At 48.9% G+C, this 19,697-nt stretch overlaps 1 protein-coding gene and 1 long non-coding RNA gene across 2 annotated transcripts in view; both read left to right on the top strand.

Annotated features, from left to right (window-relative positions):
* LOC113457320 overlaps window positions 1-8,973 on the top strand; it is a 31,005-nt gene extending 22,032 nt beyond the window's left edge. The window contains exons 4-5 of the long non-coding RNA XR_003377917.1: window positions 1,220-1,283; window positions 7,780-8,973. This is a non-coding gene — a long non-coding RNA (uncharacterized LOC113457320). The remainder of the gene's footprint in view (window positions 1-1,219; window positions 1,284-7,779) is intronic.
* Window positions 8,974-15,234: 6,261 nt separating this feature from the next.
* The window catches only part of Sema4b (semaphorin 4B), a 43,202-nt gene continuing 38,739 nt past the window's right edge, over window positions 15,235-19,697 (top strand). The window contains exon 1 of the mRNA XM_005357708.3: window positions 15,235-15,367. The gene's annotated coding sequence lies outside the window, so the exon portion shown is untranslated. The remainder of the gene's footprint in view (window positions 15,368-19,697) is intronic.

Raw genomic sequence — 19,697 nt, 5'->3', positions numbered from 1 at the left:
AAAAAAAAAAAAAAAAACAGAACCAAGGCTCCAGCGAAGCCACGCGGTGCAACAGCTGTGAGCCTGTGAGTGACCAGTCAGAAACTGCTCAGATTCATCACATGGTGGAATCTGAGCTCATTTTGTTGTTGTTTGAGACTGTCCTGGCTGTCCTGGAACTCACTCTGTAGACCAGGCTGGCCTCTAACTCAGAGATTCTCTGCCTCTGCTTCCGAAGTTTAACCCCACTGGGAGAGAATAAGACCACCACCACAATTTTTGAGCCAAATTTGAAGCAAACTTTATTCAGTATTGATCAGGATGATGGGCACTGGCCAGGTCCATACCCTGGGTTCCCAGAGAATGGCCATGAATTACATTAGTCAGGTGTGTAGAAAGACCTGACCCATAATGCTATGTTCTTACCTTTGCTCAATCAGGGGCAAGCATATATCCTGACATGCTTTCTGCCTCCCTCTCTCCTGCCTGTGTGTGGTGATCAAGCACATTCTATTCAGCTGGGGCAACCACGCTTGTTTACAGCAGCCAAAACACGGGGCTTGTTATCTTATATGAACAACAGCCCCCAGCGTTCCAGGAAGTTACCTGTCCTTAGTTAAGTAGGGCTTATATATTAAAGGTATTTTTGTTTTGTAGATCTCTTAAGCACAGCAATTTAAACTTAAAACATATCTTTGGTCATTACATTGCCTTGCCCAAAGTCACATGTCACCCAAACCAGAGTTTCCAGGCTTCCAGTCTTTCAGGTCCTGTCCCCTCTGCGAGCAGCCAGGAGGCAGGGATGGTAGGACCTCTGTGAGTTCTAGGCCAGCCAGGACTACATATAAGACCCTGTCTCAAAACAAAACAAAACAAAACAAAACAAAAAGAAAGGGAAGTAACTGAAGAGGAAAGACAAGTGAAGCAAACTGTGTTTGCTACTTATCAGATGCACTGCAAAAATGAAAGTTCAGAAAGTGGACAGTGCACAGGGATAGGATCCATCTTCCTAGACCTGAGAACGACAAACCATTAATATGTTGGTTCCTGTCTTTTAAGACTTTCAGGTCGGGCAGTGATGGTGAACACCATTAATCCCAGCACTCCGGAGGCAGAGGCAGGCGGATCTCTGTGAGTTTGAGGCCAGCCTGGTCTACAAGAGCTAGTTCCAGGACAGCCAGACTAGGCAGAGAAACCCTGTCTCAAAAAGACTTCTGTTTGCTTGCTTTCTCTGTGGCAGGGTTTCTCTAACTGAAGATGACCCGGGAGTCCTGACCCCCCTGTCTTTACCTCTGAGACCACAGGTGAGATGTTTTGGTTTTTTGTTTTGGTTTGTTTTCTCCTCCTTTTGCCTGTGTGAGGAGATGAGACTGGACCCAAACCCAGGGACTCTTGTATCCTACTTCTGAGCTACACCCCAGAGCCCACCCTTTCATATTTTCCTACTTTTTAAAGGAATGAAACAGAGAACACCAATGCTTTTACATGCTGCTTTTTATATTTGCTTTCCCAGATGCTTTTTACATTTCTGTTTAATGCTTTCTGCAGATTTGCAGGCTTTTGTGTTAAATCATCGTTTGTTTAGTTCTTTAAAGATGAACATTTTGGTTGAGGTGGGCAAGATGGTACAGGGGGTAAAGGCGCTTGCCACAGGATCTGAATTCCCTTCTGGAACAAACCCTGTGGAAGGGGAGAGCTGATTCCTACAAACTGTCCTCTGACAGCAGAAATGGCCCATTACACTGATTCTACAAACTGTCCTCTGACGGCAGAAACGGCCCATTACACTCAGACTCTCACCGTCCTTTGTTCTAGGTTGGATTTGGAGCTGGACTTTCATACTCTGGCTCCAGATTTTTCTGCAGGCTGCAAAGCTACCCCGTTTTGAGCCTCTTCTTTAAAATGATATCCTCAGGGTACAGTTCCTTCCAGCTGAAAATGGCTAGGGTCAACAAGAAATTGCTACCCCCAGGATCCACAGGCTGTGGGTGCCCTGCTGGTGGGGTTCCAGCCCTGCCTGGGCTGCAGGACTCTGGGCTGAGACTTAGAAAACTGCAGTCTGCCTCTGGTTGTCAAGAGGGTGAGGGTGGTGGGTTGCTCTCGTCTTGGCATCTGGCCTGGTGTCTGTAGACCCAGGCAAGAGCTGCCCACGAGGGCTGGCTGGGCGCCGGGAACTCATAGTCTTTCTATTTAAACAGACACAGGCTGTCTGTTGAGATCCTGGAAACATCTGACCTTTTACAGAGCATCTCTCGAGCTCTCAAGTGCGGAGGGAGCCTCCCGAGTTCTGGAAATGATTTAACCCTTTCCAGTAGAACCCTAGCAAGGCTGAGAGAGAAACAAGAGGGAGGGAGGGAGGGAGGGAGGGAGGGAGAGAGAGAGAGAGAGAGAGAGAGAGAGAGAGAGAGAGAGAGATCTGTTTCTTGGAGCTACACAGATCCCTTTGGCCTTTTTGGTTAGCAGCAAGGGCAGCAACCTTCAACCCAGGGACCTGCTAGGTAATTCTTAGGGCAGGAGGCTCTGGGAGAGCAGATAGGAGGCTCAAATAGAGCCCAGTGGTTGCAAGGAGACTCCAGGGGAAGCAGAGGGAGGACAGGAGAGCCTGCCACACAAGGCAACAGGGTGACTGCCCCTCCGACCAAAGGCGTAACCTACAATACTCCTTCACCCAGTAATGTTGGATTGATTTGCTGTTCTGGTTCAGCTTGAGACAGGCACCGATCTTGGTGCGTGGCCCAGGCAGACCTGGAAACCATTAACCTTTGCCGCGGTCTCCTGAGTCGCATCTTACAAATATTTACCGGGCACCTCCCATATTCCAAGCACTGTGCGTGACGCTGAGGGTCAGTGTTGAGCAAACACAGGTAGATATGGCCTGGTGCCATACTGTAGTGCTGGCTGCCTTGGGAGAGTGGACTGGGGTAGAAGGGAGAAGAGCGGAAAGGAAAAAAAGTACCGGCTCAGGACCCCCAAGACCGAGTTCTCAGCACAAGGGAGATTTATTTGACTCAGAGGGACAGAGGGCTGGGAATAAGAGATAAAGACAGGAGATAACAGACAAGGGGAAAGGGGGAGGGGATAAGAAAAAGAGGAAGGGGAGCTGCTGGATAGAGAGGAAACCCCATATTAGGATGAAGTGTTTAATTTTAATTGGGCATATTTATTAGATGAGCCAAAAGGGGGCTTTTGATTTCTTGTCTTCAATACTTTGATAGCTGGGCCTTGGTAGTCAGCCTCAGGAAGAAGAAGTGGCCAAATAAGGGAATAGACCGTGATGGCTCGCTTCCGGAATGTAATCTAACAGTTTTTAGCAAGGCGGAGGGTTGGAGAGACGGGCAAGGCCAGCCAGAGCCCTACCCATCGGGCTAGCTGGCTAGAGTTCCTTCACCCCCACCTTTTTGTTTTTTTATTGGGTCCTTGAATGTTGGGTAAGTGGGCGTGTTCTCTATGTCTGCTTCCTGGTGACCTTGGGGGGAAGGGGGGGTCATTGTTAGGGGACCCAAGGAAGTTGGGTTGTTGGTCAAGGCTGGAAAGGGCAGGATGTATCAGTCGACGTCCAGGTTCTGTGGGACCATCTGAGGCCAGGGAAGTGTGGGCTGCGGGGCTGGACCAGGATACAGATTCCAAGGATGCTGGAGTTGCTGGAGCCGTCTGCAGTTGACTTGAGTCTGTTGGAACAGATAAACCAGGACAGAGGGGAAGTTAACGAGCTTAGAAAAAGGATGTCTATTTGAAACTTTTAGGTTCCTGGTCCTGGCGGTTGGTTAGGAAGAGGGAAGAAGGACAGGTCCCAGGGAAAGGGGACGAGATCCCACCCTTAGGAATAGGCAATGGGCAGGAAAACGTAGGCCGTTGGCTGCCAGGGGTGCTTGTCTGGAGTCTGAGAGTTCTTGAGAGGAGCCAGGACAATTTAGATTGGCTATGTAAGGTTAATTAGGGGAACGACTGTTATCTGAAGGCAGGGTCTGGTTGTGTTGGGGGGCATACAATTTGGAGAGGCTTCTGTTACATCAGAATGGTCTTTCCTGGGGTGTTCAGGTGGGTTCTGAAATTGAAATATTTTAAGAACACAGACGACTGGGGAGACTCTTGACAAACTGTGAGAGAGGATGCACTATATTTATTTATTTATTTATTTATTATTTATTTATTTATTTATTTTTGGTTTTTCGAGACAGGGTTTCTCTGTAGCTTTGGAGCCTGTCCTGGAACTCCCTTGGTAGACCAGGCTGGCCTCGAACTCACAGAGATCCGCCTGTCTCTGCCTTCCAAGTGCTGGGATTACAGGCGTGCGCCACCACCGCCCGGCGAGGACGCACTATAACAAGGTTTTGAGGTTGGTGTAGAAAGGTTGAGAGAACTTGGCTTCGGCTCCCAAAGGGGGACTTGGATGACCAAGGGGACAAGTGGTCAGTAGTGGGGGTGGGACTCTGGCCGCTGGACTATCAGCACCGAGAGGGACAGCGGACTAACACGGTGTGAAAGAGAGGCGCAGAGGAAATAGCAGGAGGCCCTGAATGAGCTGTTCTGGACAGTTAAGGCATCGAGGGGAGTCAGTGTGGAGGGTGATTAACAGTCATGTGGGTGGAGTGTGGAAGAGAGATGAGGTATGTGGAGATCGTGAGGGAATGGGGCAATGAGGGCGAGCATGAACACACAAAGTGGGGGCTAGGAGAGCAAATGGTAGCACGCAGGGAGCCAACATGGCTCCCCTTCACCCTTGTAGGTTACTTGACTGAACTTTAAATCGAATGACCCACAGGTTCAAAGAGGTGCAGGGAGTAACTGAGGAGGCCCTTGCCATCATGCCCAAGGGCCCTGGGTTCAGTCCCCAGTGCTATACTCACACAAATAGGTGAGCGGTGGGGTGTAGTGGGGTGTAGTTTAGTGATAGAGTTCTTACCTCTGAAGCACTGGGCCCTGGGTTGTAACCTCAGTGCTTCTTGGAGGCAGTGGGGTGATGCTGTAGCTTTAGCTGGCCTAGAATTCATTCTGTAGCCCAGTCACAGCCACAGCAATTCTCCTGCCTCAGTCATCCAAGTTCCAGGATGGCAGGTGTAAGTCACTGTGCATGACTTTAAAAAAAAGCATATTCAACTCATAGCGTGTGCACAGAATTCCACAGAACGAACTGGTCAGAGGGTTGGGTTATTAAAGCTTTTATGGCGTCCTGGCCTACACACAGGAATGAGCAGGACTTAGAGCTTTGGAAGTCAGTGGGGACCTGGTTAGAGAGAGCAGAGAAGAGAGGACAAGGAGAATGAAGATTCTGGATGGGAGGAAAGCTTCTTCTCAGGTGATGTGTTTAAGAGATAAACCCAGACAGGGCACGGTGGCTCAGGCCTTTAATCCCAGCACTCCTAACCCAGTGGACGACGGATCTCTGGGAGTTCAAGGCCAGCCTGGGGTTCGGAATGAGTTCCAGGATAGCCAGGGCTACACGCAGAAATCCGGTCTCGACAAAAAGAAAAAGACGATAAGGAAAAGAGAAAGATAAGCCCTCAGCAGAACAGGGTATGGACTGCCTGAGTGTCTGGGTGTGGTGTGCACTGAATCTTCCTGGTTGATAAGATGTCTGGGAGAGCTCGGTGTCACAGTGTGTACATCCACAGCTGCCGCCCATGGAGGTTGAGCCAGGAGGACCATAATGAGTTTGAGGTCAGCCTTGGCTGCATCTCAAGACCTTGGCTCATAAAATCCAAAATCAATTTTTAAAAGGAAATAATCACTTCTTGTCCTTTTGGCTATAATCTAATAGAAAAAGGAAATAAATAAAAACCCAGGGGTTGGGGGTAGCAGGGAGCTAACCCCTTAAGCAGGAGTTACGGCTTTGCTATATGCAGACAGAACCGCCAGCAATTATATCTGAGACCAGTTCAAATGCAGCCTTCAACCTTACCCCAAGCCTACAAGGAGGAGGAGGAGGAGGAGGAGGAGAAGGAGGAGAAGGAGGAGGAGGAGGAGAAGGAGGAGAAGGAGGAGGAGAAACAAAGGAAGGAAGAAGCAAATGAGAGAGGAAGAGAGACAGAACAAACCCTGACATTAGACTGAAGGGTAGACAAGTTGATCGTATATGTGGAAAAGTGGTGAGAAAAAGCAAGTGTTCCACAACTCAGTGGAGATTGGATGTTCATATTCTACTCTCTGGGTCGTGGAGAGAAGAAGGGGTGGAGGCAGTTTAGGGGAGAACAGGCTTGGGGGAGAAAATAAACAGGCCAAACAGGTGGCAGCCTGTGACAGCATCCAGTCTCCCCAGTGACTAGAGTGCCGGTCAGAATTTGGTTGCAGTGATAGTTGCAGTGATAGTGCCTGAGAGTAACCATTTCGGCAGAGAAAAGGTTTCTTTTGGCTGATGTTTTATTGTATTTTGTTTTGTTGTTGTTTTGAGACAGGGTCTCACTATGTAGCTCTGACTATCCTGGAACTCACTATGTAGACCCGGCTGTCCTCAGACTCAGATCCACCTGCCTCTGCCTTCCAGGGGCTGGGATTAAAGAACTGTGATATTATGCCTGACTGTTTTATTGGTTTTCCTAAGGTATAGTAGAAACAGATGGAGGTACTCCTGTGTCCTATATTATAAGGGCACATTTGTACTCCATGCTGCAGAAAGGAATCGGTATTAATAGCCTAACAGTCACACACAGTTAGTGATTTGTCTGTTCTGAGTCAACTCCACTCAGCCCAGATGCTCCTGGAGCTGATACTGCAGATAATAACTGTATCCGACGTGCCTTTCCTTGGCCTCACTTCTGAATATTGTCCAGTTAAGCAGGTACATGCTTGTTGTTTGTTTTTTGGTTTTTTTTTGTTTGTTTTTGTTTTTTTGAGAAGACAGGGCTTCTCTGTGTAGCTTTGGCTGTCCTGGGACTGGCTCTGTAGACCAGGCTGGCCTCGAACTCACAGAGATCCACCTGCCTCTGCCTCCTGAATGCTGGGATTAAAGGCATGAGCCACCACTACCTGGCTGCGTGTACATGTTCTAAATAAAATAAAAAGACATGTACATGTAAAAATAAAATAGTTTGATATATCAGGAAGAAGAAGGGGAGGAGGAACCTGAACCTAGGTCCTCAAGAGAATGAAGAGTCATCACAAGAGCCATTAATGAGGGACACACAGGTAAGAGTAAACTCTGAAGCAATTGACTCCCTTTGTCCCCTTTCCACCCGCTAAAGGGAGCTAAACCCTGCTGGCTGGAGAAGAGACAGACAGAGGCAGGGAGGAGAAGCAGGGTGAGGAGGGTTAGGGATGCATTGTTATTGTTTGGTTGGCTGTTCGGGTATTAATTTGCTGTCCTTTTGCCTGCCAGCTCTTGAATAAATCACAACTTAAGTTTTGGGCCCTGCCTCTGCTCTTTGGTGTTTGGGGAGGCCCTCTGCACAGGCTTAGCTTCTTATTTGTTTGTGTTTTGAGATGGGGGTCTCACTATGCAGCTGGCTGGGCTGGAACTCACTATATAGCCCAGGCTGGCACCAAACTAATAAAAATCTGCCTGTCTCTGCCTCTGCCTCTGGAGTGTTGGGATTAAAGGCTTGTGCCACCACATCCAACCTTCGTGGTTGGTTGGCTCCATTTGCTTTGCCTTGCTTTGTTTTAATAACTGATTAGGTCAACTTATTAAAAATAGCTGACTTAGGTTTCTGCAATAGTGACTTCAACCTCCAGGCCTGGCTCAGTGTTGATGGAAGTAATGTATTTACCAATCTCAGAAGGACCGTGTAAGCCGTTCAGTTGCCTGTGGCCTTGAATTCTGTGTTTTGGAACCTTTACCAGGTGTTTTTCCTTTGTGGTTCTTAGTGTCGTGGTATCTTGTGACCTGGTCAGACAATCCCTTCTTTTGCACCGCTGATCAAGTCAGCACACGCACTTGACAGAGACTTCACCTAGCCACTGATGAGGGTGAACACCCACCTCCGGTTCCGCGGCTGCCTTCCCAGCATCTTTAGAAGCCACCGTGACTGGAAGACAACTGTAGAACAAGAGGTTCTGAGCGGCTGAAGCAAAGAGGTGCAAGTGAAGACAGCAACAAACGATGGAGCAGAGCTAGCTAGTCTGCACCCACAACAAACAATGGAACAGAGCGGAGCTCAGCAGCCCCCGAAATTGCATCTGAGCGGCTCATTGCCCTTAGGCCTGTGGAAAGGCAGAAGCAGGGTGGAAAGCCCATGACAGTCAGAAAACAGAGAAAGAGGGCTAAGACCAGAAATAGCCCCCAAGAACACACGCCCGGTGACTATTTCCTCCAACTCGCCCCGCTCCCCGGGAGTTTCCGCCGTCTGCTAACAATGCTAACAAATTATGAAACCGTCTCTGGATCAATCCCTTGGTGCAGGTGGAATCATTAGGATCTAATCATCTCTCAAAAATTAATGCATCCGTTGAGGACCACATCTCCAACATAAGAGCCTGGGGGTGGGGAGTTAATGACATTTGGCGGAAGGGACCTGGAAGGGACCCAGAACAAGGGGATTCTTCCTGAGAGGCCAATCTCAAGACAGATAAGGGAAGTTCAGAAAATGCATCTCCCTGTGCTTTGAGAGAGAAGCAGAAGACAGGTGGCAATATTCTCCTTCAGTCCAAGGCTCTTAGTAAACTGCTGTGACATGCTTTGTGGCATCCCTCTAGCCATTGCGCTTGCTGTGTTAGTGTTCATAAAAAGTTCTGGTTTGCAACAAGAGCACACTTGGTAGTAGGACACGTGCTAGGCATGCACAAGGATAGTCAGACTTTCTTTGGACCACCAACGCCCAAGTAATGACACAGAGACTTCTTATTAAGTATGAACGCTTGGCCTTAGTGTAGGCTTGTTCCTAAGCAGCTCGATAACTTAAATTGACCCGTTTATATTAATCTACATTCTGCCACTTGTTTTACCTCTTCAGTTCTGTATGTCTGACTTGCTCTGTATCTCACCGCCTCTTCTCTTCTCAGAGTTCCTATCTCTGCTTGGAAGTCCCGCCTATCCTCTTCTGCGGGCCATTCAGCTCTTTATTAAGCCAATCAGAAGGTGCCACGGCAGAGACACATCTTGACAATGTACAAAAAGATTATCTCCTCTGTGAGTTCGAGACCAGCCTGGTCTACAGCGCTAGTTCCAGGACAGGCTCCAAAGCCGCAGAGAAACCCTGTCTCAAAAAACTAAAAAAAAAAAAAAAAAGATTATCTCACAACACACAAAGCCCTGGGTCCAGTCCCCACCACCACTCCCTGCTTACAGGCAAAGCACTAAATAGGGTGCCGTGTGCAGAGATTTCAGATAACTACATTTGGGATTTTGTTTGTGTTTGTTGAGACCGTGTCTCATTATATAACCTTAGCTGGCCTGGAACTTGATCTATTGGCCTCTGCCAGTTGAGTGCTGGGCCACGTGCCACCATGCCTGGCTATAATTGTTCTACAACCTGCTACAGTTTATCCATATAGCCTAAGACAACCTGCCTTTCCCAGATAGCTTTGATGCACACAGAAAGACCAGAAGGGAACTCCCCACCCCACGTTGACTTTTTTTTTTTGTTTTGTTTTTTTGTTTTTGTTTTCGAGACAGGGTTTCTCTGTGGCTTTGGAGCCTGTCCTGGAACTAGCTCTGTAGACCAGGCTGGTCTCGAACTCCCAGAGATCCGCCTGCCTCTGCCTCCCGAGTGCTGGGATTAAAGGCGTGCGCCACCATTGCCCGGCCCCACGTTGACTTTTATTTGGAATGTGAGGTAAAGGGAGATCATGTAACACTTGGGTAGGGGGAAAAGATTGAAAAGAGCTGTGCAAGGCCTGGAAAGATAGCTCAGTGGTTAAGAGCACTGGCCACTCTTTCAGGGGACTCAGGTTCAATTCCCAGCACCTGTATGGCAGCTCACATCCATCTCTGACCCTATTTTTAGGGTAGTCAGTGTTCTTTTCTGACTCCTACAGGTATCAGGCATCACACATGGTACACAGACATCCAGGATGAACACCTGTACGCAGAAAATACTAAAAAAGGAAGAAAACAGGTACACAGAAAGTGTTGAAGAAGTGGCCAAAGACATGAAGAAGATACTGTCAAAGGCCTGGTAGAGGCTGGGGACCTGCATTTGAAGCAGGAAGAGCAGTGACTACAATTTACTTTCTTGTTTCAACAGGACTTGGAGGACTTTTAAGTATATATGTCACACACTGAAGATAGAGAATACAAACTAAACTGGGTGACAGTGGCACATGCCGTTAGTCCCAGCACTCGGGAGGCAGAGGCAAGCGGATCTCTGTGAGTTCGAGACCAGCCTGGTCTACAGAGCAAGTTCCAGGACAGGCTCCATAGCTACAGTCCTCTCCTGGGGCAGTCCTGCCTGGGATTATGGGCAATTGCCACCACACCTGGCTTTTTGGGGGGTTTTGATGTCTTTTTGAGACATGATTCTCATTCTGGGGCCCAAGAACTGTGTCACTCAGGGGGCCTCAAATTCATGGCAATCCTCCTGTCTCTGCTTCTTGAATGTTGGAGTATAAGCATGAGCCACCATACTTGGTGGCTTTCCCTATTTTTTTTACTGAACTTTGATGAGATGCAAGGATCCTACCAAGGCCTCTCGAATGCTGAGCAAGCACTATACTACTGTTGATCCCTGGCTTTTGTTGGATTAGTTTGTTTTTTTTTTTTCCCCCACATGTAGGGCTTATTTCCTGTGAAATGGTATCTTACTCAATAACAGATGCTACGGAGAAGTGGGTCTGGCCCTGGGCAGGCCTTAACCTGGCCCTGGTGCCAGGGTCACTGTTAGTCCCTGTGCTGACAGAATTTCCTGGTTCCTCTGGGCAAAATGAGTCAGCCTTATGCTGAGCTAGGACTGACCTCCACGGTCAATCCCCGTTAGGACTGAGTTTCTCTCGTGTGTGTTCTCTAAAGAGGAGCTGGGATGTGCAGCAGGCTTTGCTGGACTGCCAGCCCCCAAACACAGAGACTTAATTTTAATTATGAATGCCCGGCCTTAGCTTAGGCTTGTTTATAGCTAGTTTAAAAAAAAAAAAAAACTTGCCGGGCGATGGTGGCACACGCCTTTAATCCCAGCACTCGGGAGGCAGAGGCAGGCGGATCTCTGTGAGTTCGAGACCAGCCTGGTCTACAGAGCTAGTTCCAGGACAGGCTCCAAAGCCACAGAGAAACCCTGTCTCGAAAAAACCAAAAAAAAAAAAAACAAAACTTAAATTTACCCATTTCTATTCATCTCTGTGCTGCTGCAAGGCTTGTTTACCTTGTCTATGTACTGTCCTTCACTTTCCTGCTTTCTTTGTGTCTGTCTGGCCCCCAGCAGACTAGCCCCTGGCTCTAGCTGGCCCCTCTTTCTCTCTGTCCACCAGGCCCTCCTATCCTAGCATAGCTATTGGTCATTCAGCTTCTTATTAGGCCAATCAGGTGCCTTAGCAGGCAAGGTGAAACAGCAACACATCTTTGCATAGTTTAAAAAAAAATGCAACATGAACAAATGCAACACATCTTTGCAGTTAAAAACATTCTATCCCACAGCAGGGCTGTACTCCGCCAGCTAATGCAGGAAGGCAGGCAGGTCCGACAGTTAGCTACAGACTCGAAGACAAGCTGCCACCCCTGACAGTGATAACAGAAGCAAGGACCCTGTTTCATGGTGTGTTTTCTAACTGGGGTGTCAGATGCTGCTGGAGTTGCATTGTGGGTGAACCGGAGAATGGCAGAGGGGGCACGGCAGCACCCACCTTACTGTCAAGAGGATCACTCAGAGTTAAGAGCTGCCACCATGCCACCTCGACCAGGCCTCCTAGAGCCAAAACAGGCCTACAGTGTAAACTGTTACAAGGAGGCACTGGTGGCTACTGGGTTTTCTTGGGTCACAGTTAGTCTGCCCATGTGGTCTCATTCTCCAACTTCAGTGTATGACAGACATTCTCTTAAGCCTTCCAAGCCCCTTTGAAACAGGGAAGTAAACAAAAAACAACAACAACAACAAAAGAAACAAACAAAAAGGTAAAAAACTGGTAGTAGAATCTACAGTCTAAAAGAATTGAACCAATGTCATTTTCTTGATTCTACAATATCTTGTATAATGTCATCATTGGAAAAATTTGTTGATGAGTTTTTAGGGTAAATTTGTTCTGTTTTTACAACCTCCTGGGAGTCTGTAATTATTTCAAAATAAAATAGTTAACAGAAGGGCTGGGGATATAGCTCAGTGGTGGAGGCTTGCCTAATGTGCCCAAGAGCCTCAGTACATAGATATACAGTCAAAAGAACAATGATATGTAGCCGGGCGGTGGTGGCGCACGCCTTTAATCCCAGCACTCGGGAGGCAGAGGCAGGTGTATCTCTGTGAGTTCGAGACCAGCCTGGTCTACAGAGATAGTTCCAGGACAGGCTCCAAAGCCACAGAGAAACCCTGTCTCAAAAAACAAAAAACAAAACAAAAAAAGAACAATGATATGTATAATTGTACAATATATACTTTATAGGAACACGTAAGAATAAAAACAGGGGCCGGGCAGTGGTAGCGCACGCCCTTAACCCCAGCACTTGGGAAACAGAAGCAGGCAAATCTCTGTGAGTTTGAGCTCAGCCTGGTCTACACTGTGAGTTCCAGGACAGCCAGGGCTGTTAAACAGAGAAACCCTGTCTCAAAAGAAAAAAAAAAAAAAAAAGAGTAAAAGCATAGCCTGGGGTGGCGGTGCACATCTGGTCTACACAGAGAGTTTGAGGCTAGTCAAAGCTTTATAGTGAGATCCTTTCTCAGAAAGAAACAAAAAAAAAAAAAAAAGAGAATAAGAAAAGCATGTATTCATGCTTTCTGGCTGGTTTTCTGTGCGTTTGACACAAGCTAGAGTCATCAGAGAGGAGGAACCCTCAACTGAGAAGCCTCCATAGGCTTTTCATGATCAGGCTGTCATGGCAAGCCTGTAGGGCGTCTTCTTTATTAGAGATTGGAGAGGGCCCAGCCCATTGTGGATGGGGCCACCCCTGGACTGGTGATCCTGGGTTCCACAAGAAAACAGACTGAGCAAGTCACGTTGAGAAAGTGAGTAAGGAAGCAGCCATTCCCCATGGCCTCTGCCTCAGCTCCTGCCTCTAAATTCTTGCCCTGGTTGAGCTCCTGTCTTGGTTTCTTCCTTCAATGGTGGACTAAGATGTGGAAGCATAAACCAAATAAATCCTTTCCTCTCCAACTTGATTTTGGTTACGGAGTTTTCATCATTGCGATAGTAACTAAACAAGACTGCTTATTAACCCCCCTGGGAAGGGAGTCTGTGGGGGAGGGGAGGAGGAAAGAGAAGGAAAGGTGAACACAGCTGTATAATCAAGGAGTGTTTTCAGTCAAACACTGATGGCAGTTATGTGCGGTGAACTGAAACAACATTAGCTCCAACCACCTCCTGCACCTGAGGTCCTGTCGTAGAAAGGGTGGGTATTGACAGGACACTGGGGACAGATGGATCCACAACGCTAAAGACCTGGCCCCTTCTAATGGCGCCTCTTCCAAGGATGTGAAATCGTTTCCTTTTACCCAACAAAAGGAAGGTGGGAAGAGAAGCGTGAGAGACAACGGCAGAGAGCAAAAAAGCTGTGGAGGAAGGTTGAGGGTGCATTCTCTTGCGGGTCTGCACTTAATGAAGGAACCAAGAGGCCCACACAGAAACCAGCTGAGTCCACAGGCCTGGAAGGGCCCTGGTTCCGGTGTTTTTCCAAGCAGCTGGTGCTCACTGGGTGCTCAGGAAACTGGAAGTACAGACTCTTTTGCATAGCTCCAGGGTCATGATGACCTTTCGAGGACCTCTAATTTAGCTGAGCCTGCAGAGTGCTTTCCCTAGGTAGACTTCCGGGGGCATTGCCCAGAATCGGTGATAGCAGAAAGGGTGGGGAGACTTCCAAAGCTATTTCCCTAAGTGCACTCACTCCCTGAGCTAGAAATACAGTAGATTTTATTTTCCTGCTAAATTGCCTGCTCACGAGGAGGAAGCAAAAGGAAATCATTGAGGAAGTGTCTAAAGGTTTAATGAGAAGGATGCCCATCTCAACCTGTTCCATAGTAGAGACTTGGTTAAAAATTTATGTCGTGGCCTTGTGGGGTCGTAAACACCTTTAACATCTGGAGGCAGGGGGATCCCAAGGAGCTCCAGGCCAGCAGGACCTACACAGCAGACCCTGTCTCAAAACAAACAAACAAAAAAGTGTTGTGTGCTACTCAGTTGGTAGAGTTTTTGCCTATCAGGCGCCAAGCCTTATTTTCCCATGATTCTACTGCACTTCCGCCGTTCACTTATCCCAGGGATTTCGGGGGGGGGGGGGATCAGAAATTCAAGGTCGTTTCCCATTTTCTTCTCCAAGATTTAGACTAGAACCCCATTCTCCGGGTGGTGTTACTTTACACTGTTTTCAACCTCCCTGCCATAAACAGGTAATGCGTTTTGTTGATGAGTCAAAATAACCACTGTGTTCTTTTTCTGCCGGAGCTCTTCCTGAGAAGGCAGAGGGACCATGCACTTGGGACTCATTTAGCCCCGGAAGCGCTGGCCCTAGGCCTACTAGCGTCTCCAGCCTCCTAACGAGCCAGCTCTGGCCAGTTCAGCCACTTAGGTGCCCAGAACTGGTTGTTTCAGGAACCGCCCAGAAAGCTGCTGTCCGTTTGGGAAGACGGCGGAATCTCCACGGCCAGGGCTGGAGAGGGACGGGCCAAGGTCACTTGATAACCGCTGTTTAAATTTACACTCCTATCTCTCTCAACTCCTGGGTCGCAGGTTTAAGGGTGGAGCCGTGAGAGGCGGCTTTGCACTCCACTCTTTCCTTAGCCTCCACTGTAAACAATACTACCATTATTGAGGGTTGACCAAGTGCCGGGTGTGTGCTTCTCACCACGACACTGAGGTTCCTGTTGGTTTCATGCCCACTTTGCAGGCGAATTCAGGCTCAAAGAGGTTAAGACACTTGCCCTAGCTAACACAGCCAGTTAAGTGTTAGCGGATCTGGGTTCCAATTCTATAGACACGAGCAGCTAGGGAGACCATCAGCGAGGCTGAGCAAGCCAAGGTCAGAGAGGGTGCAACCCAGTGGACTTGGGTCTATCTATGTGGGCAGCACAGCCATGGTGGGGGCCCCTGGCCCGTCGTGGGTAGCATCGTGCCCAGAACTGCTGGATCAGGCTAGGGGATCGCCGAGCAGCGGCAGCGGAGCCAAGGAGGGCGCCTCCGGACAATTCCCGAAAACGCGAGCGGCGGGGTGGGGCGGGGCTTGGAGGCCGCCCAGCATTTCCGGGGACACCGCGCAGGACGCAGAGTGTTCACGGTACACTCCAGGTCCCCGGGGACGGCGGCCAGACGGCCGGGCAGTGGGGAGTGTGTCTGTGGAACTTCGGGACCGCGCGGAAGTAGCCTTGTCGTGGGAGGTAACTCCTTCCAGGTAGGGGACCGGGAGAGGTGGGAACCGAGGTCTGGGGGGGCGGGGATGGGGGTGACAGGACGAGCCCAGGCCTTCGTCGTCGCCCCCCACCTTCTTCCCGCCCCTCTCTCCCAAGAGGGCGCCACCTGCATGCTCTGATGGGCACCAGCCGGGGCCAGTGGGGGAGCCTGTTGCCATGGCAGCGCAGGAGGTTGGGCCCACGTTCCCATGGTCACCGGGGGCCTCTGCGCGAATCCTTTAACAGTGTCTTTCAACACCGCCCCCTACTCCTGGGCCGGGAGGAAAATCACTAGGAAAAAGGCCTGGGGCTCCTCCTCCGAACGTTTGTGGCTGTGACCTCTGAGTTAGGGCCTTTGTCGTGGCTTCTTTTCTTCTCTCTGAACAACAAGGTGGATTAAGGGCCAGGAGAGGGAGGAAGTTGGGGTCCTGGGAATGAGGCCGTCGCCTCTCCTTAGCTGTTCTAGTCTCCGCAAAGACTCGGGAGTCCTGGGTCACGTCGGGAAGGCCATCAAACCTCTGTTCACGGCCCCTCACCTGTCCTGTGAACGTGTTATTTAAGAAACACAGGAAGGGCTGGTGAGACGGCTCGGCAAGATAGGCGTTTGCTGCCAAATCTAAGGACCTGAGTTCTGTTTCCAGGACACAAAGGGTAGAAAGGGAGCACATTGCCCTCTGACCTCCACCTCTGCAGCTTGGCACATGCTGTGGCCATCACGTATGCAAACACACATTTAGTAAGTAAACAAATGATGGCAAATTTAAAGGAAAAAAAAAAGAATCAGGGATCATCGTAAGGGTCACCTGCAGTTAGAACTGGGTGCCGTGGAACTGGAGGAGATCTAGGAATCACCCGTTCCCTTCCCTTCATTTTCGCTGGGGAAGCTGGACCCAGAGATACTCAGTTGTCCCCCAGGCGACTCTGTGGGTTGGTGGAAAGGTCAGGGTCTGAACTCAGTCTCTTGATTACTAGGCTGTAGCTGAGAGTGGTTTTTTTTCCCCCTGAAGTTCATAGAAATAGAAGTTGCATCTTTCTGCACTTGAGGTCTTGAGCTCTTAATGACAGGTGACCTAAAGATGGACTGGGTGTGTATGGCAGAATGACTTCTAGGGTAAAGGGGCCTGTCTTCAAGCCTGATGATCTGAGGCTGACCCCACGCCTCACGTGGTAGGAGGGGAGAATGATCTCCGAAAGTGCCCTCTGACCTCTGCGTACAGAATACACACGCTCCCTCCTTCCCTCCCTCCTTCCCTCCCTCCCTCCCTCCCTCCCTTCCATAGGCATAAATAGATGTCATTTAAGAAATGATAGCGATGGGGCCAGTGTAGCTTGGTGGTAGACCACAATGTGGAGCAGCCTGTGCAGGACCCAAAGGAAAGGATGGTGACAACAGAGGAGGGCAGGGTATGGCGGTGCACACCTCTACCAGCACTGGACAGGCAGAGGCAGGAAGACTAAGAGTTCGAGATTATCCTCAGACACATGAAGTTGGAGGCCAGCCCGGGATACATGAAGTCCTGTCTCAGACAAAAACCAAACAAACAAGTGGAAAAGCCCGAGAGAGTCCCAGAGTCCAAGACCTGTGCACCAGGAAGACGTTCAGCTCTGCCTGGGGCCAAACCCTCTCATTTCCTGACATCTTCAAGTCATCTGCAATGTTCCCATCATGGTTTTATTGTCTGTCTTATTATATACATTGTAAATCATTATATTCATTTGGGTATCATGTAAACCAGACTGGCCTTGACTTCTCTGTGTCACCAAAGGTGGCCTTAAGGGGGCTGGAGAGATGGCTCAGTGGTTAAGAGCACTGCCTGCTCTTTCAAAGGTCCTGAGTTCAATTCCCAGCAACCACATGGTGGCTCACAACCATCTGTAATGAGGTCTGGTGTCCTCTTCTGGCCTGCAGACATACACACAGACAGAATATTGTATACATAATAAATAAATATTTTTTTTAAAAAAAAGGTGGCCTTAAGCTTCTGGCTCTCCTGCCTTCATTTATTGAGTGCTGGACTACAGGCGTGTATACCATGACTTGTTTCATGAAGTCCCTGGAATCCAGCCTGGGCTTTGTGCAGGTGAAGCAAGCATTTTACCAACTGAGCTAAGCTACACCCTCAGGCCCTATAGTATCTGACAGGAGCCTCAGTTCAACGTAGTATCTGACAGGAGCCGAACATTCAATCACCCTCCAACATGGCATCTCTGGTGAAGCCAACAAAGCTGCGGAGAAGAAGGGGAACAAGAAAACCCTGGGCTGCCCTAAGGCAGGGAAACGGGGCCATGCCACCCCTTTGGGGAGGGGCCTTTTCTTAGTCACATTCTTTGAAAAGAAGAAGAGAAAAGCAGGTACAAAAGGATCTGGGAAGAACTAGGATGAATCACAGTCACTGAGAGCAGAAAACTCATTTGTTCATTTACTCAGCCTTTACTGGGTGCCTGCTGGTTCTAAGCTCTGCCCCGGGGCTGGACATTTAAAAGCCTGAGTTGGGCAGGTCTGATGTGTGTACTCCGGAGCTGTGGAAGGGATGGGAACAGAGGGATGAGGTGTGTGAATGAGTGCTTTACTGTGGCCTAATGAGTGCCTTAATGGAGATCCGAGCCCAGGGCAGAAGGAGCCCCAGGAGCAACTCCGGAAATCAGTCGAAAACAGCGGGATCTATTCTGTGCTGCCTGGGACTCCTGGAGTTCCTCCAGGCTGGCCCTGGCTGCTACCTTTGTCAAAGTCAAAAGGCTGCGTGATTGAAAGTGTCTAAAGACACGCAGTCCAGGATGGGGGGACTCTGCAGAGAAGCATTGGACGAATCGTGATGAATTATGAAGTCCTTGCCTGCAGCAGCTGTGTTCATTTCATCAGTCTGAGCCGTGCTTCGGGCAGCCAGCAAATAAGAAACAGTATTGGATGAATGAAAAACCCAGGGGAAGGGAAGGAGCGATGGGAGAGGGAGGGAGGGACAAAAGACAGCCGCCTGTATCATCAGAAGTGGAGATGGCTTGCAAGTTGAGACAAAACCAGGCTGAAATTTTGTTCCTAGGTATAATGCCCACGTGAGTTCTGCAGCCCACAGATCCCTTGGCCCCAAGTCCTCACCTGGCCCACGTGTGGCCCTAGCATGCCCCTGAACCTCTGCAGCTCGCTGTGGAGTGGGAATATGGAACGATAACTCTGCTTTCCCTCTGCTGTGAGGATGAAAGATTAATAAATGTGAAAAGATCAGCATAATGTCTCACAGCCAGTGCTAAGGAAAATATTACCCGTATAACTGTCGAGTTTGATTTAGGTGGGGGGAGTTTGCCAAATACTTCATGTGGGGGTTACATAGCTATTCCAAACGAAAGATGATTTTGTTTTTGGTTTTGTTTTGTTTTTACCAGATAAAGGCTAATTTTGTAAGTTCCCTGTTTCTGTATATGAAAACACTTTAAAGAAGTAGTTATAGCTGGGTGTGGTGATATACACCTGTAATTCCAGCACTTAAGAGGCTGAGACTGGAGGGGTATGTTTGTGGTCTGTCTCGGTCCAGCTCAAAGTCAGTCTGGGCTTTATAGTAAGACACTGTCTCAAAACCAAGTTGGGCGGTGGTGGCACACTCCTGTAATCCCAGCAGAGGCAGGTGGATCTCTGTGAGTTCAAGGCTGGCTTGGTCTACAAAGCAAGTTTCAGGACAGCCAGAGCTGTTTCACAGAGAAACCCTGTCTTGAAACAAAACAAAACTAAACACAAACAAAAAAACAAAAACCCAAATCAACAATAACAGAAAGAAAAAGAAAAAAAAGACAATGTTCTTCACCTTGCCCTAGAGTAGGGAGTATGACGAAGTCAAAGTCCCTTTCTGGAGCACGCCAGGCCCGTGTTTGAACAACTAAGCCACATCCCCAGGCCTGTGCTCAAGTCCCAGAGATCTGGCGTGTCTCGCTCACAGTCCATATCTGGCGCAAGCATCCCTGGGATTTTCTGGTACTGCAAGAGGACCCATCTAGGTAGGAGTCTACCTCATCCCATCTCTCTATGAGTGTGTCACTTGCACCATTTCTCCCACCCCACCCCACCCCCAGACTGGGTTTCTCTGTGTAGCACAGGCTGCCCTGGAACTCACTTTGTAGACCGGGCTGGCCTCAAACTCAAGAGATTCACCTGCCTCTGTCTTCCAAGTGCTGGCATTAAAGGTGTATGCCACCACCGCCTAGCCTGATACCATTTCTTTAGGATAACAAATTTGAAGACTGCCATGGTAGAACATTCCTTGTAATGGCCACCCTGTCAAGATACTGTTGGAGTTGTAGATTGGTGGCAAAACTCATCTTCTTTTTTTTTTTTTTTTTTTTTTT

The sequence above is a fragment of the Microtus ochrogaster genome, chromosome 22, assembly GCF_000317375.1.
Source record: "Microtus ochrogaster isolate Prairie Vole_2 chromosome 22, MicOch1.0, whole genome shotgun sequence".
Lineage (NCBI taxonomy): Eukaryota > Metazoa > Chordata > Mammalia > Rodentia > Cricetidae > Microtus > Microtus ochrogaster.
This window is presented reverse-complemented; position numbering and strand designations above follow the sequence as displayed.